Raw genomic sequence first — 7,652 nt, 5'->3', positions numbered from 1 at the left:
TTTGTTATATATATATTCTATATTCTTCTTCTTCTTCTACTTCTTTCTCCTGTTTGCTTTTACTTACAATTTATTCATCAATCAATCAATCACTCAATGTGGCAGATGTTTTCTGTTGGGCCTGCTTTTAAGGGTATCAAGATGATTCCTCCTGCTTCTCATTTTCTTTATTATAGTTCATCCACCAGGTTACTTTTATTGTCTGAAATCTTTATGTTCTTGTAATTTATTAGTTATTGTATTTTTATGCCATTTTTTTCTGTAGAGCAATTTCAAAGCTACCTGCTTTGAAGCTTGAAACTTTGCTTTTGTGAAGAATGCTACTGAGTCTCTAAGGTCTAAATTTGAACATCTTATTGATCCTTACAATCTAAAGCCAGTATGGAGATTGGAAGCATTTATCATATTACATTGCAAAGAGCTTTATTGAACGGATTGGTAAGTTCCTTCTAACTACACTTGAGGCTCTTAATACTGCAAGCTATTATGAGTTTTTTTTACAATTGTCGCTTGTGTTTGATTTATCATCTATTTTCCATCTGCATATATGTTACTTTTTCAATCAATGTTAGTTTTTTTCTCTTTTCATGCTATGTGATATTTAGATGCTTCTTGCTCACTGATTTTCTGTTCTAGTTATGTTTCTCATGAAAAATAGATTAAACAGATTTGAGACTAGACTTTGAAGTTGGAAAATGGTAGACTTTGAGATGGACTAGCACTAGGCAAATGGAGGAAATTAAGCTCATAATTATCTAACTAAAGCAAGGAAACCATGTAATAGTAGAAAGCTTCAACGATTCAGAGTAGTGTCATGCTATGGGATACATGTTATATGTCTATAGATGTGTGCTATTTTCTCATCGATTTCATTTTGTGTGGAGGAATTATCGTCTAAGAAGAGAGAATTAACCATTTCTTAGAAGGAGTTTCGTTTTCCAATACGGTTTATTGTAGATACCCTAGAGAGTGAGAGATAAAGGTCTTCCGTCCTTGTGTTCTAGAACAGGGTGGAGGATGAGATTGGTTCAGGACTCACTAGGTGTGTGTGCAAGAATGAAGAAATATGAGGTTGTGGCCATTTTTGGTGAGTGGATATCTTGGTGGTTTCACAATTGAGAGGCACATGTAGTTGTTAAAGTTGAAAGGAAACTTTTGGTCTATTGCCGGGAAAAAATATACTGGGGCCATGGTCCCCAAGCTCCTCAAAGATTACATTTAAGTGGTACAATTTGGTACTATTCTAATCTTAGCTTTTAGAAATAATATCCTGGCCTACCAAGTTTTATGCAATTTATCTGTACCATCATATGTTTAAATAGTTCTACTCCTTTTGTAGGCCCCCTTGAAAGGTTTCCATTGTCCAGCCCTCTTAAGTGCATCTAAGGCACAAATGAGTCTAGCATTTCTCATTTAATCAATATTCTAGTATACACCAACTTTCAACTTTGTCCAACGTAACTCTTACATGATATGAACTTTGACACTAATCACTCAAAATATACATTGATTCTTTATTTTCTATGCCTTATAAGGGACTAAAAATGAGCGATGGGCTTTCTGTATTGAGTCTTTTTACAGCCTAGGATTTGGTGGTGTGGGTTGGTGTTACATGTGTTTGAGGGATGGAGAAGTATTCTTGAACTGCCTACTTAAAAATTCATTTGACCCTTTGATTTTTCCCTATTTGGTGTTTATTGGTTTTTGCCTAAATTTTCAATTAGAACTTACTGTGGCTTGTTGGGAATGTAGGCTTAGGGGGGAAGGTTAATTATGGCTTGGACACCAGCTTCTTCTTGTTTGATATATTACATTTGCAAGACGTGTAAAGAAATGGCATTTGATTGGGTGGAGTGTTGCTTTAGTAAGATAAATGGCTTCTGCCACTCAGAATCTTCAATAATGTTATCTGTTGTTTATACTGCACCTAATGTCTACCATTATATCATTGTTTTGATTGGTTTAGATCATGAATTATATTTTAATTTTTATACCAGTTATCTTCAGTTATCTTGATTCTTTGTTTACTTGAATCTTTGGTTTAAATTTTGAGACTAAGACTTGGTTTTTGTTGTTTGAATTTATGGTTTGTGTCTTCTGATTGTCAATTATGCTTAAACTTTTAAATTTAAATGATTCATTCAACATGCAGAACCCATTGGAGGAGAGATCACTGTTGCATGTGAATCAGGGATAGTTACAGACGCTCCTAAAACAGCAATGGAGAAAGCACTAGATGAGCAGATGAAGTCTAGTAAGTTCTTAACATCAGTGGATAATTCTCAAAGCAGAAGATGTTACTATACATCAATTCCCCGTGTTATCAAACAAAAAGGTATACATGGGCAAGAACTTACTTCCTTGAATATTGACAAGGTAAGAGATCTTAAAGACTTAGACACGCCCTCAAAAGATTTTTCTACCATTTAGCATTTGCTAACTTAGGTTTTAAATTCCACTAATCTGTTTAGACACAATTGTTAGAAAGTTTGTTAATAAAGGATTATGGAGGTTTGGAAGATTTACTTCTTGGAGAGCTGCAATTTGCATTTATTGCATTTTTTGTATGTGTAGACCTTTATAAAACTTGCTTTATGTTGAACTTGCTGTTAGGTTTTATGGACATCTGAAAATTCGGCAGATGGGACAATCACTTGAAGGATTTCTACAGTGGAAAGCATTGGTTAACCTTTTATTTGGATGTATTGAGGCTGTAAGTATTCATTTGGCTAATAGATTTCCATTGATTTGTTGAACAATTTTGTGAGATTGAATTTGTTTTGACTGTCCTAATGTTGTGAGTAAACTTGAAAGGTGTAGGCAGATTGGGTACTTTTGTGCCACATGTCATCTTATGCTTTCATAGCTTTGGTTTAAAGAAAGATACAGAAGATGATGTGATGATTCTCTTCAGTGCCAAAAACTTGACTTAATCTTTTGGTCTAATTGAAAACATTGCCCTGAAATACACACAATTGCCATTGTTTTCATTGATCTCAGAACTTCATTTTCAAAAACATGTGTGGAATATTAATCGACTTAAAAATACCTCAAATCCATGTATTTTCTTGTTACTTTGTGTAGGAATTCTAAGGCACTTTATGCTCTAGGGCCAAAGTTGTGGTTTTGATGGTGCAAATTGCCAAATTTCCTCAACTTTTGTCATTTAGTTGAACAAATGTGGTTGGAATGCAAACCTTTTCTTTTAAATGATCTATCATACAAAAGACTTTTCTTGAAAGTTTAAGAATATCTTTTTCTTTTGGTATTTGGACTTTAGGTCATTTCAGTGCTTTTATATCATGGGACATCAATCTGTTTGTAGGTTTTACGATGCAGGAGCACAACCAGAGATTAATTCAATATTTACTTTTGGATTTTCATTGTCTTTATCTCTTATTTTTCTGGAAGCTCTATAAAAGCTCTAGATGATTCATTTTGTAGGCAGATTATTGAGACTTTATTAATGATATTTATTCGTACAAATTGCATCTGTGTTTGGTCTATGATTCCAAACAACCCTTAGGTGGTGAAGCCTAAGCTGTCTTGCATAATTTTGCTATTTGATATTGCAAACAGCATTATAGTAATTGCGGCATTGGTCATTGAATAGTGATACCATAATCTTTGTTGGTGGTGACTCAAACATATTCGTTGATGCTATATTGTGGAAGTTTTTAATATCTATTTATTGTAGAAAATTTTACTTGTTTCTGAAGTAATTCATGGGTGATATCACGGTTGTATGTAGCTATATAGTTAACATATTATTTTGATATTGCTTGGAGTCCTATGTGGTTTATATTTAATAATTTTATTTTAATTTTTTAAAGGTTGGGAGGGTTTTATTTTTGTTAAAATGTATGTCTGAAAGTTTATATTTTTTGCAGCCTTCTCGTACAAGGACTCAACTATTCACAAAGGTAATGCTTTTTTCTTATTTATTTAAAATTATTTCTTATTATTATTTTTGGTAAATAAAAGGAAAATTGGTTAAATATTATTTTTATTTTGGTAATTTAAAGGAAAATTCAATTTTGTTTTTTTAACCTTTTGATGATTCGATAGTTACAATGGGGGAAGGAGATTTGAACATTGGATGTTTTCATTTAAAACACCAAGAGGTGTTAGCTGAGCTACAATACCTTTGGCTATTTTACTATCTGATTAAATACACAGAGCAGTGGTAGCTTGGGGAGGGGCGGTTCTACATGTTAGGGGTATTGGGAAGAAAAATTACCTATATAAAATATTTTTTTACTGGTTTAATTTAATCTTAAAATACTTTTGCACACCCTGACTTAAATCTTGCACGCCTTGAACACTTTGATCACATATTAGCCCAACCCAAAACCAAACAACAACACAAATTTGACTATCCCCAAACCAAACAACATAGATCATAGATTTCTCTCTCTTTGATCTGATCTGATCTTTGAACTTAGTTTCATGAATCTTATCTCATCTTATCTCTCTTCTCTATTTGACTATCTCGGTCTCTTTGTCTCTAAGAGTAAAGAGCGAGTGCTTGTGAGTATCTCTCTTTTTATCATAAATTTGTATTATATATGTGTGAGTGTGTTTGATATTGATTGTGTGCATTATTTTTCAAAAAAAAAAATTTATTGTTATAATGTTTCTTGTGTGAATTGTGGTGTGTGAATGTGTGCGTGTATAGTATAAATATAATATAACTTTTTATAATTTAATAATTAGGAAATACTAAGTGTTTGTTACATGTGTGTGTATGTATTGTTATCGTTATTATGTTATAATAACTTTTTTATTATAAAGTACATTCAAGAAAAAAAAATAGTAGAGTTAGTGATTGAGTGATTTTTCAAGCATTTAATTGGTCAAGTAGACACTTAGTGTATTATTTATGTATGGATGAGTGCGCTTGTGTGGGTGAACAACTAATAAAGTGCCAATGGGTTGAGTTTTGTCATTTATTTAAAAATATTTTTATAAAAGCAATGACAAATAGATAATGACAACTGCATTCAAATAAAAACATTATACAAACTTGTCACACCTACCCACATTGACAATAGATAATGACAATTGATTGTAAAACCCGTAAAAGGAAATTGTAAAACTTAATGTGCATGTTTATTTATTTATTTTTTTGTGTGTCGATAATTCGATATATTCAAGTTCTCTTTTTATAAAATTTTGTTTTCAATTTAAATTTTTTAATGACCCCCTGAAAAAAAAAAAAAAAAATTCCTGGAGCTGTCGGTTCAATTCAATTTTGTGACACTTTTCATTACTATTTGTATATTTGTTGTATTTTATAATTGCTATGGACAATCCAACAAGTTCCACTGTTCCCCCCCCCCCCCCCCCCCCCTCAAAACAAGAAAAGAAAGGATTTTTTTCCCCCTAAACGAGTAAGAAAATTTCTCAAGACACATTTACAAACAAGTCAAGTAGCTCATAAAATAGCGAAAAAACATGCAAAACGAGCAAAAAAGAGTTGCAACTCTCTTTAGCAGAGTAACAAGCCTCTTGACCAGAACCACTAAATCAAACTTGAGATGGACAATTAGAAGCATCATCTTCCATCCCATATATAGAGGAGAAAATGGGCCAAAAAATCGTGTAAGTCAGCCTTGTCATTAGTTTAGTCGTACTAATTTTTTCTATACTTTTTTTGTTTAGATGATAAATAGTAAGAGTTTGAAAAATAAGATTCAAACCACATGTACAGAGCACAAAAGAATGTAATAACAATTGAGCTATTATTTAAGATAACAGTTATTTTCTTTTTCTTTTATTATTTTTAATTCTCGTATGCCCATTCCCTCCCTTCTTAAAAAGCTCTACATTACCAAATAATAATAACTAACTCACTTTGATAATTCAATAATTACAACAAAGAGAAAGAATTTAAGCCCTAAATATTTTTGTTAAAACCACTAGAATGTGTCAATTAAGCTATAAGGCTCTTGGGAAATAAAAATCATTATGAAATCAAGTCACAAGAAAATCTGAACATTAGCAATGCAAAATCACCCCAAAAAGCTTGAACATTGTACATCTTTCAATTGAAAAGGAAATAGAAAATTTAATAATTTAACAATTATTCTATCATCTCCTTATGTGTGAGCCTAGACTTTTCCTCAATAAGTGATTAATACCATAGTCAATTACCAATTTATGCCAAAATCATAAGTTGATAACTAATGGGAGAATTTAACTTAACCATTATTCTAAGAAGTCTATTACATCTTACATATAAATACCAAGTCTTTTTTTTCATAATATACAAAAATATTTATATCTTCTCCACCAGTGAAAACTGAAAAGAATTTGCCTTAAAAATTGGCAATAAATTGAAATGTTGTAAACCAAGTTAGGTATCACTAAAGTGTGTTTACAATAATGGGATGCAGGACCACAATCTCTATCTTCAATTGCCGAAGTTAATTACAACTTGGGCCATCCAACATCTCTACTACTGGAGCAAACTGCAAAGTTGAACAATAGGCAAATATGAGATCATGAGCGAGAAAGTTCATAGATCAAATTTTTAGTATGGATACACGCTAACCTCGTCATCTTCTTCAAAGTATATTCCATCAACTGCACTGTTCAGTTGAAACTCCCACCCAAGATTGTTCTCAAGCAACTCTTTAAGTTTCCTCGTCTATAATAAGAAAAAGAGAGGACATTCAAATTTGTCTTAGTAAGCAAAAAGCAACTACTTGTAAATTGCAATGAAGTGAAAGCTTAACATTCCCTTATAGGAAGTTTCACTCAAATGAAGGCTCAACAAACTCCTTTCCTATGGCCTATGGACCAAGTATCTTCAACCAAAGTGTTAAAATGCATTAAAACTAATGTGACTCAAATCAAGTGTATTAGCCCTTACATAACATTGGGAGTCACGGACACAAAATTTTACCAAAACCAGCTGAAGCTACCATAGACTTGAAAAATATCAAATATTGACAACTATTGGCCTTTATACCAGATGGCAAATATTGACCACTATTGGTCTTTATGTCATGCATTTCAGCCATCACTAGCCATTATAGGTATGGCATTGATATCACAAATTCATATCGGGCTATCAGTCAGCTGAAACCAAGACAAATCAACCATTTTCCAAGGTAACCACCAAAAACTGACTCTAGATTAAAATATGATTTACACCCTTTAAGTTTAGGGTCGCTATCATTTTGTCCCTCGACGTCTTTTCATTCTAGCCGCTAACCCACCAAAAAATTACGTCCTTTTGAATTAAAAGAGAAGAAATTAACCCAAACCAAAAAATCAACCCATCCAAGCACCATTGCCCAAACATCTCAGAGTTGCCAAATCACCACTGCGTATGGCCAGCCTAGCCACAAACTTAAAGGCTAACCCAGGGTAAATCACTGCAACCACCCTGTAATGATGTCATATTTGAGTGGATTAATTGCGAAAATGAGACAAACCACGATGGAAGGGGCACATTGACATTGATTTCATACTTGAGGGTGTAAATTACAAATTCTCATAGTCGATAGACAGCAATCCCAAACTTACAAAGTGTTGATGGTAGTTTAGCCTTGATTGTATGTCTTTCACCATAAGCATATAGAGGCTAAGGTCATTGATTCAATCTTATAAAAAAAGTTTGTTCTCTCTATCTATTAAAATAA

The 7,652-nt window shown here is 32.6% G+C and overlaps 1 long non-coding RNA gene and 1 pseudogene across 1 annotated transcript; one reads left to right on the top strand and one right to left on the bottom strand.

Moving 5' to 3' along the window:
• The first annotated feature begins 301 nt into the window (after nt 1-301).
• LOC136061189 (uncharacterized) lies at nt 302-4,176 on the top strand (annotated as a pseudogene).
• Nucleotides 4,177-6,178: 2,002 nt separating this feature from the next.
• On the bottom strand, nt 6,179-6,708 carry LOC136065075 (uncharacterized). Its single transcript, XR_010626710.1, has 2 exons — nt 6,557-6,708; nt 6,179-6,473 (listed from the first exon to the last, which is right to left on the bottom strand). It is a non-coding gene; the product is annotated as an uncharacterized LOC136065075 (long non-coding RNA).
• Between the last annotated feature and the right edge of the window lie 944 nt (nt 6,709-7,652).

This window comes from Quercus suber, unplaced genomic scaffold (assembly GCF_002906115.3).
Source record: "Quercus suber isolate HL8 unplaced genomic scaffold, Cork oak 2.0 scaffold_843, whole genome shotgun sequence".
Lineage (NCBI taxonomy): Eukaryota > Viridiplantae > Streptophyta > Magnoliopsida > Fagales > Fagaceae > Quercus > Quercus suber.
The sequence above is the reverse complement of the archived record's forward strand: the minus strand, read 5'-3'. Positions and strand labels throughout refer to the sequence as shown.